We start from the raw sequence: 18271 nt of genomic DNA, 5'->3' as shown, positions 1-18271 counted from the left end.
TCTCCCAATCATTGCTATGTTTGAGCCCATTGTTGCTGCCACTGTGTCAAATATATGCCAGGTACCAGATGAGGTACTCTGGATATGTTATCTCTTTTAGGATTCACAACACCGTATGGAGGCGGTATTATTAGCCCTAAAAAAATTTAGCCCTATTGCACAGAAAAGGAAACTAGGCTTAGTGGGGTTAAGAAATATGCCAAGGTATGAGCTTGGAAAGTCACAATGCCCAGCTTCAAAAGTTTCATAACCCACGAGGGCAGTCTTCAAACATTTAGACTCACCTGCACGCCAGGATACTCAGCTGGAAGGAATGCCATACTCAGAAGTATAGCATAACATCTTTATTTCACACCCACCAGCCTGGCCAATCACAAACTCTGGTGTCTCTTCAGTGCAAAGGCCAAGGCCGTTATCCGTGCCTCAGGAAGGCCTAAAAGCACAGCAATTCTGGTGGGCTGCAGATAACTGCTCCTGAGGTAGCTCCAACAGCCACCAAGGGCTTCGAGGCCCCGCCCCAGGCAGCTTGGGCTGGGCCCTGGGGAGTGCTGTGAGAAAGATGTAGTCACTTGGAAGCCTGCCCAGGAAGTGGCCCTGCAGTTTTTAGTCAGCCTCTTAAAATGAAAACCTCACTCTCTCCAGGCAGAGGAAAACAATGTGAGCAGTATCTTTGTAAACAGGGCAAATGCAACCCAGACTTGTCCATTTGTAGTCCTTGAAATATGTCACTGCCACCGTTGTCACTACACCATTTTTATTACTTTTAAAGCTGAAGTGAACTAGTCCCTATAAGCATTACTCATATTGTTACATGAATTGTTTCTTAGAGATGGAGACTGGTGTTTCTTAACTTGGGAAGACTCAACTGAAGAATGATCCATACGCTGGAACAGGGGCTGTGATCCACATTTACCTTCTGCCTCACTCACTCACACATATGCTAGGCAGTCTCTCAGAAGCTGGGGATAGAAGTAGGAATGAAACCACCCCTGCCCTTGAGGAGCCCCCAGCTCTCCTCAGCACTTTCAAGACCATTCTTTGCACTGCCCCCATCCCCTCTGCTCATTGTAGTACCATCTACCCTAGATGCCTCAGTGTCGTTTGGAGACCTCCCAGCTGCCTGAGTCTTCCTTAGCCCCACCCTTTCCTTCAGGGCTCTGGAAGCTGGCCAAGACTTTGGAGAAGGATTCAAGAAACTTGAGTCCATTATTGGTTCTTTTTCAGATACAGTAAGCTGACCTTGTGGGCTATGGTGGACAAGAGCAGCATTTGTAATGTGGCAAAGAGGTTCGGTGACAAAGAGCAGAGTCTCTGTAGCCACAATGACCTGGGTTCAAATCCCTTTTCCAGCACTTACCAGCTGTGTATTCTAATTCGGCTGTTCTGGCTGAAAGGAACTGACACTTTAAAGATTCAAGGCTACCCTGGCACAAAAACTGTGGAAAAGTAAGAAAGGAGCAGAGCTTGCCACAAGAGCACCACAGAATGCTCTGCGCTCACTCACTCTCTGCATGTGATTTTTTCTGTTCTACCGCATTTGCTCTGTATCCTTCCACTATATTAAAGGCTCTGCTAACCTTCCACTCCCCCAGAACTTTAGCTTGAATATGGCCCAGCATGGTCTCCTCAGCTTCCCTTCACAACACTCATTCAACAACTATTGATGGAGCCGTTGGACTCCAGCTCCTGTTCCTTCCAACTTACTGCTTCTTTCCGTGTTTCTCAATTCAAATTTCCAAGGGATAATCTGATTGGCCAACCTCATCTTTTCAAACCAGACCACAACCACAACTGGCTGGAGTTTTGGATCAGGTGCCCAATCCAGGGCCAACCAGCTTGACTGGTGAGAAGAAGAGGAATGGTGAGGGAGGTCCTGGGTGTCCTGTCGTCGCTCCTTTGGCAGGAACTGTAGGTGGGATAAGCAGCCCTGGTGGCATAGTGGGTAAAGCACTCAGGTGCTATCCAAAAAGGTTAGCAGTTCAAAGCCACCAACTGCTCTGCAGGAGAAAGATATGGCAGTCTCCTTCCATAAAGATTACAGCCTTGGAAACCCTGTGGGGCAGTTCTCAACAGCAATGGGTTTTTGGGTTTGGGTAGGTGGGATAAAGAATGTATTTGACTGCATGCTCTCAAAGCAAGTTCTTTAATTAATTTGAACGTTAGTTACATCTGTAAAATGGGTATAATAGTACCTATCTTGCAGGGTTGTTATGAAAAATAGAAATAATATATGTAAAGTGCCTGATACTTGATAAGTTGTAGCAACTGTTAACACTGCTATTATTATTCATTAGTATATATCATAATATGTAATATATATATATATATATGAACAAATCTGTCTTGGAGGAAGTACAACCAGAATGCTCCTTGGAAGCAAGGATGGTGAGGCTATGTCTCCCATACTTTGGACATGTTGTCAAAAGAGATCAGTCCCTGGAGAAGGACATCATGCTTGGTAAAGTAGAGGGTCAGTGAAAAAGAGGAAGGCCCTCAACGAGATGGATCGACACAGTGGCTGCAACAATGGGCTCAAGCATGGCAACAATTGTGAGGATGGCACAGGATTGGGCAGTGTTTCGTTCTGTTGTGCATGGGGTTGCCGTGAACCAGAACCGACTCAATGGTACCTAACAACGACAACAATATATTATGTAGTTCCCCCATAGAAAGAAGCACATTGACTAATGAATAAATTTTCAGGACACCACCCACTGGCACATAGGATTAGCTTACATTAGTGATTCACATTATGCTTTGATATATGTGGCCAGTGAAACTTTTTCACAGTATCTAAAATAAATTACTATTTGGAGATCTTTTGTGTGCTAGTCACAAAGTTTATTAAAGTGAAGAGGTATTGCTGTTTTCCAAGAAACATGTATTCTAGAAGGTGTGAAATCTGAGAATTAAAACAGAGATATAGAAAGTGGTAAAGAAAGAATAGTTATTCAAAAGTGAAGAAAAGGTTTATATGCACTGTGCATTTTGTCCTTAATTACTGTGGCCTGTTGTGTGCTGTCCAATCAATTCCGACTCATAGCAGCCTTATAGAATGGAGTATAATCTTCATGGGAGCAGATCTCCAGGTCTTTTCTCCAGCAGAGTCGTTGGTGGGTTCAAACCACCGACCCTTCAGTTAGCAGCTGAGCGCTTAACCACTGTGCAACCTGGGCTCTTTGTGGCCTAGAAGTAGGAAATAAAACTAAAGAGATAGAAGGCAGAGAGAGTTCACTGGCTTGTGTGTGCATGTGTGTGCACGTGTGTACTTGTGCACATGCGGGCGTCTTTACAACAGTTGACATGATGAAGATGCATTTCTTGTTATGTACAAGGCACTGTGCTTGGAATGGGAAGAATACCAAAATAAACAAGCCACAGCCTCGCTCTCAAAAACATTGCCTCCTCCAAAACCAAAAAACAAACCAAACCCAGTGCCGTGGAGTCGATTCCGACTCATAGCGACCCTATAGGACAGAGTAGAACTGCCCCCATAGAGTTTCCAAGGAGCGCCTGGTGGACTCGAACTGCTGACCCTTTGGTTAGCAGCCGTAGCACTTAACCACTACGCCACCAGGGTTTCTGCCTCCTCCAAAGCGAGGCAGAATACCCACTGGGTTGAGAGGCAAGGCTCTGCCTTCAGGAAGGTCTTGGTTAAATCTCAGCTACCACCAACCATCTTTGTGTCCTGAAGCAAGATTTTTCCCGGCTGAACACCCCAGATCATAAGACAAAAGTCCTTCCTCTGTTAGCCAGAACAAAGCCTTTGATTCCTAAGGGGTTTTTCTGCTACTTAAGTCCCACCCCCTCCACCTGTAAGGGGCAACCCCAGGACTATGGGTGTAAGATAGCTAGCTAGAGGTTCAAGTGAGGGGCAGAGACTGGGCCAACCTAACCTCTGGGCCATCTACTAGTCTCCAGGGGCTCAAGGCCCTCATCTATTCCTCACCATTTGCCAGAGCTGGAATAGTTCCAGGGATCCTCTGCTTTGGTCTAAGCCCTGCATGAGACATAAAACTGAGGCCAAAAAACATAATAGCTACATCTTTGAGTGCCTACTTAGTGCCATGTATCTATCTACACGCTAAACCAAAAACCAAACCCACTGCCGTCAAGTCGATTTCAACTCTTACTGGCCTTATCGGACAGAGTAGAACTGCCCCATAAGGTTTCCAAGGCTGTAATCTTTACGGAAGCAGACTGCTACATTTTCCTCTGGCAGAGTGGCTGGTGTGTTTGAACCACCAACTTTTGGTTAGCAATTGAATGCTTTAACCACTGTGCCACCAGGGCTCAGAGCAGTGCGCAGCCCCACCACGGGGTCAGCATCTATATGCTAAGTACTTTAAATGCATTAGCTCATTTAATTTGTACAACAACTTGAGGTAGGTACTATTGTTATCTCCACCGAACTGCACAGTACACGTGTCTTCTACACTGACATCAAGTGGCACCAAGAAGCAACAGCAGATCCCTGAGACTCAGTTACCTTTTTGGCTCTCTTTGAACTAAGGATACCCTTAGGATTTTTAGACAGTTAGGAGGGAGAGACCTCAAAAAAGGAGATACTGGACTTCCTGATAATTAGAGAAGAGAAGCTCAAACAATTAATTGAAAAAAAATAAAGGCATGTGACCATATGTTTACCCGGACTTTAGTGAAGCAGGTCAGATGACTTACATAGAGTTACTTGCAAGCCTCAGGTTAGTCTCTAAATCACCCAGATCATCACACCATCGAGTGTTTATTAGCACATGATATGGGTTTAATATGACGCTCGGTGTTTAGAGGGTGGATAAAAGGAGGAGTGAGTAAGAAAGAAAGGAACAGAACTGGCTCTGGGGCAGCAATTCTCAAAGATGAAGGTGGCCCTTTAGAATGGGAGAAGGTATTAGTTTGCAAAGGTATATTCACTTTTATAACGATTTTATATTTGGAAAGACAATGTAGTCTTCAAAACGCAAATCATGGAAATCAAGCTTCTAGACTGGTGGAGATGATCAGAAGATAGACTCTCTTGCCATAGGAAGTCGTATTCCAAATCTGGAGCCAAAGAGGCACACGAGATTTTTGTTTAGCAGAAGAAAGCAAGGATTTTAAAGGGTTAAGAAGCCCTGGCCCTATGCCCTGGCCCTCAAATGTGCAAGGGCCTTGCCAGACCACGGATGTGGAGCTACACTCAATAAAACTTCTTTCTACCTAATTTAAGGTTTCAAAACATCCAGTCATTGCATGTGAATATGTTGCCTATTTGTGATGCAAGTTTTGGTTATGTAAACTGTACCATAGTATATTGCCATCAGGTTTTTTAAAGGGGAAGACATTATGTATTGGGGCTTTTCATTTGCAGAATCTGTTCAACTGGACGGAAACCCTGGTGGCGTAGTGGTTAAGTGCTATGGCTGCTATCCAAAAGGTCGGCAGTTTGAATCTGCTCCTTGGAAACTCTATGGGGCAGTTCTACTCTGTCCTATAGGGTCACTATGAGTTGGAATCAACTCGACGGCAGTGAGTTTGGTTTGGTGGGTTTGATTCAATTGGACATGTCAAGTATTTACTTGAAACAAAAGCTATGGGGTACTACACAAAATATACAATGCAAACATTACTTGAGTGCAAAAAATGGTTGGTTGAATCTTTTACTCATGCAATCCGTATCACTGGCTGACAACTGGACCAATCAGACAACAACCTAATCAACCAGTCAGAACCCAGCATAGTACTGCTGACGGTAATGGCTAATGACAGAGGTGCCTGTTTGAGCTAAGCTATCAGAAAGAACTTCCTAACTACAGTGGGGCAATCCAGTCAGACAGGCATGGGTTCAAATCCTGACTCTGTTATTTAGTATCTATTTTTAATTTGATTTTTAGAAAATTGTTGGTTCTTAAGCTCTCTAACCTTCAGTTTCCTCATCTGTAAAAGGGAGATAATAAAAGGATCTGTCTCATGGAGTTGTTATGAGGATTAAATGAAATAATGTATGTGTGCTGAATAGCTGCTTTTTGCCATTCCAGAATGCATTCTCTTCCTACCCTTCTCTACCCTCCTCTGTATAGACTGCACCAATGGGCTCCGTTGCCCTTCTGCTTCACATTTGGTTGGGCCCGTGAGGCGCACACAAAACACTGGAGGATAGGTGAAGGGTGAGCTCAGGGTATTTGTTTCCCTGGCTTCCTGCCTGCCAAGAAGCAGTATATTGGTTCTGATCTTTTTACCAAAAGCCACAGCTTCTATCAGGGGCCTTCTTTATAGAGCACACTCTAGGGTTCTGGTAACCACACACTTCCCTTGACCCTTCAGGCCTAGAATTGGAAATCCCCTATGTTTCTAGCCAGGGTACTATATTATCCCTTAAAGTCTCCTTAAACCCTGCCCACACCTTTCTAAATAGTCCCTTTATTAAACTCTTCAAATTTCCTCTTTAGAGTGAGCCATTTGTATCTTGACAGGACCCTGACTGATAGAGTATATATGACACTGAGTATGCTGCCAGGCTCAATAAACGTTAGCTAACAAGTGTTGATGAGGCACGTGAGGAGCACAGAGATCAATTGAAAAGTGAATTACCCATAGTTAATAAGGTTACAGCCATCTCAAGAATGTCTTCCAGTAGGAAAAAATTTTACAAGGACAGCATGTTTTTAATCAAGATACACAAAAGAGACAAAAGCAAGGCTTCGGAAAGAACTGACTTCTCCCTTTTGCCTCAGACCTCACCAGTCTGAAAACCACAAACTCAAAACTACAAAAAGACATCGTAATCTCATCCCTCGGTCTCATATTGTGAGGTTTGTATTTACTCATCTCTAGGCATATTTTTAAAAGCATGATTTAATTTGGTTCAGAATGTTTTAGTCTTTTGACAATAGAGAGGAGAGAAACAATAGATCTTTGGATTGTCCACAGACCCAACACACATGAATCATTGGATTCTGGGACCATACCATAGATTACGTAGTATCTCAGATCAGGCAGCTGGCACAAAGGACTCACTAACAGATGCCACTAGAGTGGAGGAATAAGAGGCTCAGTACATGGCTCAGCACCAAGCAATATCCATTTTGCATCTAATTAAGTGCGATATGCACATATTATAAAATAATAGCCAGCATTAAAAACAATAAGACATATATATGTACTAACTGGGAGTAATTGTTAAGTCATGTAACATATGTATACGTGTTATATAGTATGATCCCATTTATGATTGGGGAAAAAGAAAAGAAAATTAGGTAATTGTGTAGAAATGGTCTAGAACCGCATTGTCCAATACAGCAGAAGACCTGTGGCTATTGAAATTTAATAAAATTTTAAAATTCAGTTTCTCGGTCACACTAGTCAAATTTCAAGTGCTCAGTAATCACATGCAGGTACTGTATTGGATAGAGCAGATAGAGAACATTTCTGTCATCACAGAAACTTCTATTGGACAGAGCTGGCCTAGATGGACGCACATCAAATTGTTAACTAGGGTTATCTCTGAGGAAGAAGATGGCATTGGGAGAAGAAGTGAGGGGATTTTTTCACTGTTTACTCCATATAGGTCTGTTACTTTTCTTTTTTTCAACGACAACACACTTGTGTGATGTATGTAATTAAAAAAATTTTTAAGAAATATTTCCTCTTCTGTGAATTCAGAGATGCCAGAAATTTAATGAACGCTCAGGCGCCACAAATGTGGAAAAATAAAAGGTGTCTAATAGGAAAAGAAGAGCGTTTTGAAAAATAACAACTATTATCTACAAAGTGACTGTTAAATTATACAGGTATATAGAACATTTAAAACTCATTTGAACTCAGCTGAGCCATATGGAGAAAGCTCTGAAGAAAGGGCATTCTAGGAAGAGAAAACAGCAACTGCAAAGGCCCTGAGGCAGGAGCATGCCTGGCTTCTTCCAGGAATAACAAGAAGGCCAATGTGCCCGTAGGGAGCAAACAAAAAGAAAAAGTAGGAAGTGATAGAGCCAGAGAGGTAAGACCATAAGGAAGGGGATGGGAGACACTCAATTGTATGGGACTTTTACTCCCCCGCCCCCCCCAAAAAAACCCACTGCCATCGAGTCCATTTTGACTCATAGAGACCCTATAGGACAGAGGAGAACTGCCCCATAGATTTTCCAAGGAGGACCTGGGGGATTTGAACTGCCGGCCTCCTGCTCAGCAGCTGTAGCACTTAACCACTATGCCACCACGATAAAGACGCTTTTTTCACCCTGAGGTGGATGGGACCCATTACAGAGTTTTGAGCAGGGAATGACATGATCTGACTTAGTCTTAATGGGACCACTCTGGCTGATATGCTGAGAAAAACCACTGAGGTGTGCGTTACAATAACCAGGCAAGAGAAGATGGAGGCTGGGACCAGGGTGATAGCAGTGGCGGCGGTGAGAAGTGGTCAGATTCTGGAGAGGTTTTAAATAAATAAAATTTGGAATATATTGGATATAGAGTGAAAGAATGTGAGGAGTGAGGATCACTCCAACATTTCTGGCCTGAAGAACTGGAAAGATGGTGTTGCCATTCCCTAGACGTGGAAGATACTGGGGGAGTAGAGCAGGTTTGGAGGTAGGAGGGACAGGGGTGAGGAGATCCAGAATTCCATTCTGGATTTGGAAACACATAGTGGTGACGATTGCACAACATGGTGAATGTAATTAATGTCACTGAACTGTCCACTTAAAAATGGTTAAAGTGGCAAGTTTATATATAAAACCACAATAAAAAGAAATTCCATTCAACACATTTGGTTTGACATGCCTATTAGATCTTCAAGTGGAGATGTCAGAGAGGCAATTGGATGTACAAGTCTGGAGTTTGGGAGAGAGGACCAAGCTAGGGATACAGATTTGGAAGCTGTCAATATATAAATGATATTGAAAACCATTAGACGAGATTCACTCATTCAGTCACTGCATGAGTGCAGGTAGACAAGGGGTCCAGGTCGGCGGATGAGGAGGCATCGTATGTTTACGTTCAGTCTACCACTACTATGGGAGCTCCAAGAAAGCAAGGACTTGGTCTGTCGTAGTTATTGCCCTATCCCTACTCCCTAGGGCAATACCTGGCATATAGAAGGTTCTCAATACATATTTGTTGAATGGAAAAATTTAAAGTCCCAGGAGAGAGAATGATTATTGATAAAGACAAGAACACTTTATAAGAAAGTAAATACACTTATCAATGTTTCATAACTTTTTTCTTATCATCATCATAATACATATTATAGAAAAGTCGGGAAAATACAGAGAGGAAATGAAAACTGACCAATAATTCTACTTCCTGGAGGCAACAATTGTTAACACCTTCTATATTTCTTTTCAGGCTTTCTGATGTCATATACACATACTAACAGCTTTGGAATCTTACTGCATAGACAGGTGTTTTCTTTCATCCACTACATCATGATTATTTTATCATGACATTAAATAGTACTCAACCTCCCTGATTTTGATAGGTATAAAACATTCTACTGAGTAGATAAAACAGTTTATTTAAATATTTCCCTATTATTGAATACCAAGTTGTTTATAGTTCACTAATATAAACAACATTCTAAACATAATTCTGAACCTCTGATTATTTCCGTAGGATAGGCGCCTAGTTGCTGAATTACTCAGATCAGGGGTCTGAACATTTTAAAACTACATATCTGAAGAACATTTTAATGCGTATTGGTAAATTACCTTTTTGAAAAGCTGTACCATTTATACTCACATTACAATGTATGAAAGCACTATCTTGCTGCCATCTCACTGGCATTGAGTATTATCTTTGTCAATTTTATAGACCAAAAACATGGCATCATGCTGTTTCAATTTGCATTATTTTGATTACAAGAAAGATTGAACATTTTCCAAATGTTTATTAGGCACTTGTATTTTCTTCTGAGAATAACCTGTCCTTTGTTCATTTTTTTCTCTTGTCAAGAATAAGTATTTTGAAGTTAGTTAAAAGCAAAACAGTAACACAGTTAAAATTATCTTAAATATCTTAAAACAGTGCATTTTCCCAACTTTTTTTAGAGTCACCTAATAAGAAGTTCATTTTTTAAACCAGTGTGTGGACACCCACATCTAGGTCAGGCTAGTAATTACTGCCCTTCCAGCAATCAAGGATCAGAATTTTCATTATGCCCTAGGGGTATAAAAATTAGGCCTCCTTAAAAGGCTAACCACCAATAAACCATAACTCCCCCAAAGTGCCACCTTCGAACCCCACAGCAGCGAACTTCAAACACCTAGAAGACTCTGAGTACTATAATAGACACTTCGTTGATTCTAAAATGTATGCCTTTCCTCATATTTTAATATCTCTGAGATTTGGAAGTGTCTTATAATGTTCTCTTAAAATCAGTGTTGGCCATTTTTCACATTGTAACATCTCTGAAGTCAAAGTGTGGCATTACAGTTAATGGCATCTTAGATTCATGAAATGTATAGGTGCTATTAACAATAGAAAAAAATCACCTTTACCTAGAGATTAAAAAAAAAAATCCGTACTCTAAATCCATTTTTTCTTAGGCAGTCGAACTTAAGGAGTTTATAATGAACATCAATCATGATCTGATATTTTATTCATATCCCACCTCCTTCCCCAAAGGACTTGAGGTGACTTTTAAAAAATAACATTTGAAAGTTTAAAATCATAGTTGCAGGATCTGGGGTAAAGGGGAAAATACAGGTTTAAAAAAAAAAGGTCAGGGGTTGGTGAGGATATAGAGAAATTAGAACCCTCATTCATTGCTGGTAGGAATGTAAAATTGTGGAACACAATCTGGAGGTTCCTCAAAAAGTTAAATATAGAATTGTCATATGACCCAGTAATTTCACTCCTGGGTATAAACCCAAAAGGAATGAAAGTAGGGACTTGAACAGACACTTGTACACCAATGTTCATTGCAGCATTATTCCCAACAGCCAAAAGGCGGAAACAACCCAAGCGTCCATCAACAGATAAACGGATAAATAAAAGGTAATATATACATACCCTGGAATATTATCCATCCATAAAGAGAAATGAAGTCCTGATACCTGCCTTGACATGGATAAACCTTGAAAACATTATGCTAAGTGAAATAAGTCAGCACAGAAGGACAAATGTTATATGACCCCACTTACCTGAAATAGCTAGAATAGGCAAATGCATAGAGACAAAAGTTTATTCATGGTTACCAGGGACTGGAGGAAGGAGGAATGGGGAGTTATTGCTTAAGGGGTACTGAGTTTCTGTTTGGGGTGATGAAATTTTTGGAAATGGATAGTGGTGATGGTTGTACAACATGAAAAATGTAATTAATGTCACTGAATTATACACTAAAAATAGATAAAAAGGGAAATTTCGTATTATATACATTTTGCCCCACCAAGTATCTGTCAGTTCATTGTACTGTGGTGCCTTGCATGTTGCTGTGATGCTAGAAACTTTGCCAATGGTGGTTCAAGTACCAGCAAAGTCACCTATGGAGGACAGGTTTTGGCTGAGCTTCCAGACCAATACAGACTAGGAAGAAGGACCTGGCAGTCTACTTCTGAAAAAACTGGCTAGTGAAAATCTTATGAATAGCACCAGAACATCATCTGATACAGTGCAGGCAGATGAGCCCCTCAGGTGGGAAGGCACTCAAAATACGACGGGGGAAGAGCTGCCTCCTCAAAGTAGAGTCGACCTTTATGATGCTGATGAAGTCAAGCTTTCAGGATCTTCATATGCTGGTGTGGCAAGACTCAAAATGAGAAGAAACAGTTGCAAACATCCATTAATAACTGGAACATGGAATGTACAAGGTATGAATCCAGGTAAATTGGAAGTAGTCGAAAATGAAATGGAAAGCATAAGCATTGATATCCTAGGCATTCTTTAGCTGAAATGGACTGGTATTAGCCATTCTGAATCAGATAATCACATGGTCTATGTTGGGAATGAAAAATTGAAGAGGAATGGCATTTCATTCTTTGTCAAAAAGACCATTTCAAGATCTATCCTGAAGTACAATGCTATCAGTGATAGGATAATATCCATATGCCTACAAGGAAGACCAGTTAACAAATTATTATTCAAATTTACACACCAACCAGTAAGGACAAGGATGAAGAAATTGAAGATTTTTACCAACTTCTGCAGTCTGAAATTGATCAAACACATAATCAAGATGCATTGATAATTACTGGTGATTGGAATGCAAAAACTGGAAACAAAGAAGAAGGATCGGTAGTTGGAAAATATGGCCTTGGTGAAAGAAATGATGCTGGAGATCACATGATAGAATTTTACAGGACAATGACTTCTTTATTGCAAATATCTTTTTCAACAGCATAAACGGTGACTGTACATGTGAACCTCACCAAACGGAATACACAGGAATCAAATCAACTACGTCTGTGGAAAGAGATATGGAAAAACTCAATATTATCAGTCAGAACAAGGCCAGGGGCTGACTGTGGAACAGACCGTCAATTGCTCATATGCAAGTTCAAGTTGAAGAAAATTAGAAAAATTCCACAAGAGCCAAAGTACGACCTTGAGTACATTCCACTTGAATTTAGAGACCATCTGAAGATAGATTTGACACATTGAACACTAATGACTGAAGACCAGATGAATTGTGGAATGACATGAAGGACATCATACACGAAGAAAGCAATTGGTTATTAAAAATACAGGAAAGAAAGAAAAGACCAAAATGGACGTTAGAAGAGACTCTGAAAGTTGCTCTTGAACATAGGGTAGCTAAAGCAAAAGGAAGAAATGATCAAGTAAAAGAACTAAACAGAAGATTTCGAAGAGCAGCTTGAGAAGACCAAGTAAAGTATTATAATGACATGTGCAAAAAGCTGGAGATGGAAAACCAAAAGGGAAGAACACACTCAGCGTTTCTCAAGCTGAAAAAACTGAAGAAAAAATTCAAGCCTCGAGTTGCAATACTGAAGGATTCTATTGGGGAAAATATTAAACGACACAAGAAACATCAAAAGAAGATGGAAGGAATACACAGAGTCACCGTATCAAAAAGAATTGGTTGATGGTCAATCATTTCAGGAGGTAGCATATAATCAAGAACCGACGGTACTAAAGGAAGAGGTTCAAGCTGCACTGAAGGCATTGGTGAAAAACAAGGCTCCGGGAATTGATGGAATACCAATTGAGATGTTTCAACAAATGGATGCAGCACTGGATGCACTCACTCGTCTATGCCAAGAAATTTGGAAGACAGCTACCTGGCCAACCAACTGGAAGAGATCCATATTTGTACCCATTCCAAAGAAAGGAGATCCAACAGAATGTAGAAAGTATAGAACGATATCATTAATATCACATGCAAATAAAATTTTGCTGAAGATGATTCAAAGCAGTCATCGGACAAGGAAGTGCCAGAAATTCAAGTGATTCAGAAGAAGATGTGGAAGGAGTGACATCATTGCCGATGTCAGATAGATCCTGGCTGAAAGCAGCGAATACCAGGAAGATGTTTACATGTGTTTTGTTGACTACGCAAAGACATTCGATTGTGTGGATCATAACAAATTATGGATAACATTGCAGAGAATGGGAATTCTGGAACACTTAATTGTGCTTATGAGGAACCTATATATAGATAACAGGCAGTTGTTCAGACAGAACAAGGGGATACTGAGTGGTTTAGAGTCAGGAAAGGTGTGCGTCAGGGTTGTATCCTTTCACCATTCTTATTCAGTCTGTATTCTGAGCAAATAAGTCCAGAAGCTGGACTATATGAAGAAGAACACAGAATAAGGATTGGAGGAAGACTCATTAACAACCTGACATATCCAGATGACACAACCTTGCTTGCTGAAAGTGAAGAGGACTTGAAACACTTATTGATGAAGATCAAAGACTACAGCCTTCAGTATGGATTACACCTCAACACAAAGAAAACAAAAATCCTCACAACTGGGCCAATAAGCAATATCACCATAAATGGAGAAAAGATTGAAGTTGTCAAGGACTTCATTTTACTTGGATCCACAATCAACAGCCATGGAAGCAGCAGTCAAGAAATCAAGCGACCCATTGCATTTGTCAACTCTGTTGCAAAAGACCTCTTTAAAGTGTTAAAAAGCAAAGATGTCACCTTGAAGACTAAGGTGTGCCTGACCCAAGCCATGGTATTTTCAACTGCCTCATATGTATGTGAAAGCTGGACAATGAATAAGGAGGAATGAAGAACTGACACCTTTGAATTATGGTGTTGGCAAAGAATATTGAATATACCATGGACTGCCAGAAGAACAAACAAATTTGTCTCGAAAGAAGTACAGCCAGAATGCTCATTAGAAGCAAGGATAGCAAGACTTCGTCTCACATATTTTGGACATATTATCCAGAGGGACAAGTCCCTAGAGAAAGACATCATGCTTGGTAGAGGGTCAGCAAAAGAGAGGAAGATAATCAATGAGATGGATTGACACAGTGGTTGCAACAATGGGCTCAAACATAGCAACAGTTGTGAGGATGGCAGTGTTTCATTCTGTTGTACATAGGGTCGCTATGAGTTGGAATTGACTCGACGGCACCTAATAAAATAATGATAAAATATATTTTACCACAATAAAATTAAAAATAAACATTCTAAAGTTAAAAAAAAAAAAGGCAGGGATGAAATGAACACACAGAAATGCATACCACTGTCCACTACATTTCAGAGAGGTGAGCCACAAAAATGGCTTTAAACTCCCAGCAGGCAAAGCAAAGAGGAAAACAAAATTCATATTGTCCTTAAGCAAAAAACAAAACAGCTATTGAGGAGAAGCACAGCATTTCCTGAGCTCTGAGAGAACTTTCTCCCGTGGTGCCTCATAAAGGACATACTGGATGACGCTCTATTGACACTGACATGACCCCCCCCCCACCCTGCCCCATAGCGCCCTCCTTGCAAGGCAATGCTCCAGAACCAAATGCAGTTCCAAAAAGCATTTCTACAAGGGGCTAAACCTGAAGTTTAAAAAGGCAGCCCTCTCCCTGACAGCTAGATCCAAGGGTAAGATTTAGAACACTAGACCAGCCTTTTCTGAAGGGGATAAGCAAGGCAATCCACTGAAAAGCAACGCTTGTGCCTATGTTTATTTTTCATGTTAAAAAAGAAGAAAGAAAACATTACTAAGATCTAAGTCTAATATGGAGTCCCTGGGTGGTGCAAATAGTTACTGCACTTGGCTACTAACTGAAACGTTGGCAGGTCCAGTCTACCCAGAGGTGCCTCAGAAAAAAGTCCTGGCGATCCACTTCTAAAAACTTACCCTTAAAAACCCTATAGAGCACAGTCCTGCTCTGACACACATGGGGTTGTCGGGAGTCAGAATCGACTCAATGGCAGCTGATTTTTCGTTTTTAAGTCTAATATATGGATTTACACTAGTGCTCTGCTCTGTCACCATAAAGTATGTGAGATGTCCTAAAGGGAGCGCGTGGGAGCTGGACAACGGAGAAGGGCGGTCTGAGCCAGCTGACATTTTCACTTGCTTTCATCTCATTGCAGTATATTGCGGTTCCCCTGTGCCCAGGTAAGTGCTTTTGTGGATTGTATTATCTAGTTTTCACTAAACCAGTGCTCACAAGATCAGCAGGTGGCTTGCTTGAAACAGTTCCTGCAAAGACATAGGAAATCAAAAATAATGCTAAGAAAGCAAGCACAAGGTGAACCACAAGAAAACGGCAGAGCTGACCCCTCTACTCCTGTGTGAGTTCTGCATCAGCCACATGGCCAGGTATGAATAATGACGACCTTATCAGATCTAAGCTGGATCCAAAATGATCCCACCTGAGACTATTTGAAATCTTTGCTACCGTTAGAGTTGAACCTCACGCTGAGCATATATGTACGTTGATATTAGCTAATAATGGTATGAAGCTGTCATAATTACCATGATACTTAAAAATGAAGCATCCAGAATGCAAAGACAAACCTCTATGATTTTTTCAGCACTGTTTCAAGTCATGTGACACTCAATCCAGTAATTCACGAAATACTGCTACATGCAATGATAAATGTTGAGAAGCCCTTCTTGAGTGTCCTTAAATTCAACAGAGAAAACCCAAACATCCCATACCATTGGGGAAACACTTGCTCTTTCTGCCACAGTAAAACTGGCTGCTCTAATTGGTGGAAAAAAATTGATGTCAAACTAAAATGCACTCCTTTGTCAGCAAATATATTTAGAAGACATATAGAAAACATTGCTGAAGATTTGAAGAAACAACCATTAGAACAAATTATGGTGTGTGGGAGGTTTGCTATGCAGTTGGATGGAAGTACAGATATTTCTAACATGTCTCAGCTTGAGGTATTTGCTAGATTCTATTTCAATAATAAAACACATTTTTTTTTTCTGAGCCACTAAAGGAATGATGTTCCAAAGAAGGTATAGTCTGCGGAGTGGATGGCTTCTTTGATAAAAATAATATTTTATCGGAAGATCGTGTAAATGTAACTACCGATGAGGGTGATTGCTTTGTCCTTGCCCTCCCCCCGCCCCTCAGATCTCCCAGCTATTTCGGAAATGCTTCTCTGTCTTCTTCTCATGGTCCTTCCGCTTTACATGATGTTCCTCAGGGTTCCATCATGGAAACATCCTGGGGGTAAAATAGACTAATTTAACCAAATTTCATGTGGAGATAGGCAGATAGAAGGAGAATTCTAACAGCTTTAATTACAGCTCTTTTAACCACCCCCCCCCCACACACACACCAAGAAAAATTTAATAGGATGGCCAAGGGTCAGTTATTTTCTAGAATTAGCCATGTAACAGGATTACCGTGAGGCACTCTGGTGCCATATCCATCCTCTCCCTTTTTAGTCCAGAAACTGTCTGATTGGGAGGCCAGGCCATTGTTAGAAAAAGTACATAAATCAGGCACCATGGATTTTAATTCACAGCTTACCTTATTAGTGAGGGACTGATCCTAGAAATAAGGCAAGTTTATTTCAAGGAGTCACCTAGACTTTCTTTGGGGCTGGGTATACTGCCCTCTGCAAGGACTGAGCACATTGAAGTTAAGGGCCAAGAGGTGTAATTTTAGGTAGAATCTGACACCGTTCCCTAGGGTGCTATCTATTAGATCACCAGAGTTACCTGGAAATGGGAAATCTGCTGTGGAGTATATTCGCTGCATTACTGTGCTCAGACTATCTTTAAACTTTTTATTGAAGAATAACATACATACAGAAGAGTGCACCTATCATTACGTGTATGGCTCAGTGAATTTTCAGACTGAATATGCCAGCATCCAGATCAAGTAACTGACTATTGCCAGCACCCCAGAAGTCATGCTCCACCCCATGTCCTTCCACGATCCTGACTTCTAACATCATAGATTAGCTTTGCCTACTTTTGTACGTCATATAGGTGGAAGCATGTAGAGCATATGGTTTTGTGCCTGGCTTCTTTCATTCAACATCACTCTTGTGAGACTCATCCATATTTTTGCGAGTGGTTGTAGATTCTTCAGTCACAATGCTGTGTAGCATTACATTGTGTGAATATAATAATAATAATAAAAAAAAAAAAAACCAGTGCCGTCGAGTCGATTCTGTCTCATAGTAACCCTATAGGACGGAGTAGAACTGCCCCATTGAGTTTCCAAGGAGCGCCTGGCAGATTTGAACTGCCGACCCCTTGGTTATCAGCCATAGCACTTAACCACTATGCCACCAGGGTTTCCGTGACTATAATACAATTTATTTATCCATTCTACTTCTGATGGGTATGTGGGTAGCTTGCAATTTGGGGTTATCATGAATAATACTTTTAAGAACATTCTAATACTTGTCTTGCCATTTGTACAGGTCTCCCAGGAGTGGAACTCCTGGGTCAAAAATATTTACTTTTAATTTCCAAATTAATTACAAAGAGCCTGGACATCAGAAATGCTTCCACTTCTGGTCCTGAAAGTAAAAACTGTGATTTCTAGACACGGGAGGGCTAAATATACAGCATTTCTCGAAGCGCATCCAAGCACATCTTGCTTCCAAATCATCTGGGAGCTTCAGCAGGTGAGCCTTCGCTCACTGATGTTTGAGAATTGTGCGTAGTAGAAACGAGGAGCTTGAGAAGTCAGACGAACCTAATTTTATCAGTTAGTATTTGATCTTTGGGAATACCTAAATTTTGGTTTCCTTTCTTATAAAATGGGGAATAATAACCTGTTGCCATGGAGTCGATTCTGACTCATAGAGACCCTATAGGACACAGTAGAATTGCTCCATAGGGTTTCCAAGCAGCGCCTGGTAAATTCGAACTGCCGACTTTTTGGT

At 41.0% G+C, this 18271-nt stretch overlaps 1 protein-coding gene across 3 annotated transcripts in view; it reads right to left on the bottom strand.

Annotated features, from left to right (window-relative positions):
* Positions 1 to 18271, bottom strand: part of PCYT1B (phosphate cytidylyltransferase 1B, choline) — a 113683-nt gene that overhangs the window by 53389 nt on the left and 42023 nt on the right. The gene's annotated exons all lie outside the window — the stretch shown is intronic.

Source organism: Elephas maximus, chromosome X (genome assembly GCF_024166365.1).
Source record: "Elephas maximus indicus isolate mEleMax1 chromosome X, mEleMax1 primary haplotype, whole genome shotgun sequence".
In the NCBI taxonomy this organism is placed as follows: domain Eukaryota; kingdom Metazoa; phylum Chordata; class Mammalia; order Proboscidea; family Elephantidae; genus Elephas; species Elephas maximus.
This window is presented reverse-complemented; position numbering and strand designations above follow the sequence as displayed.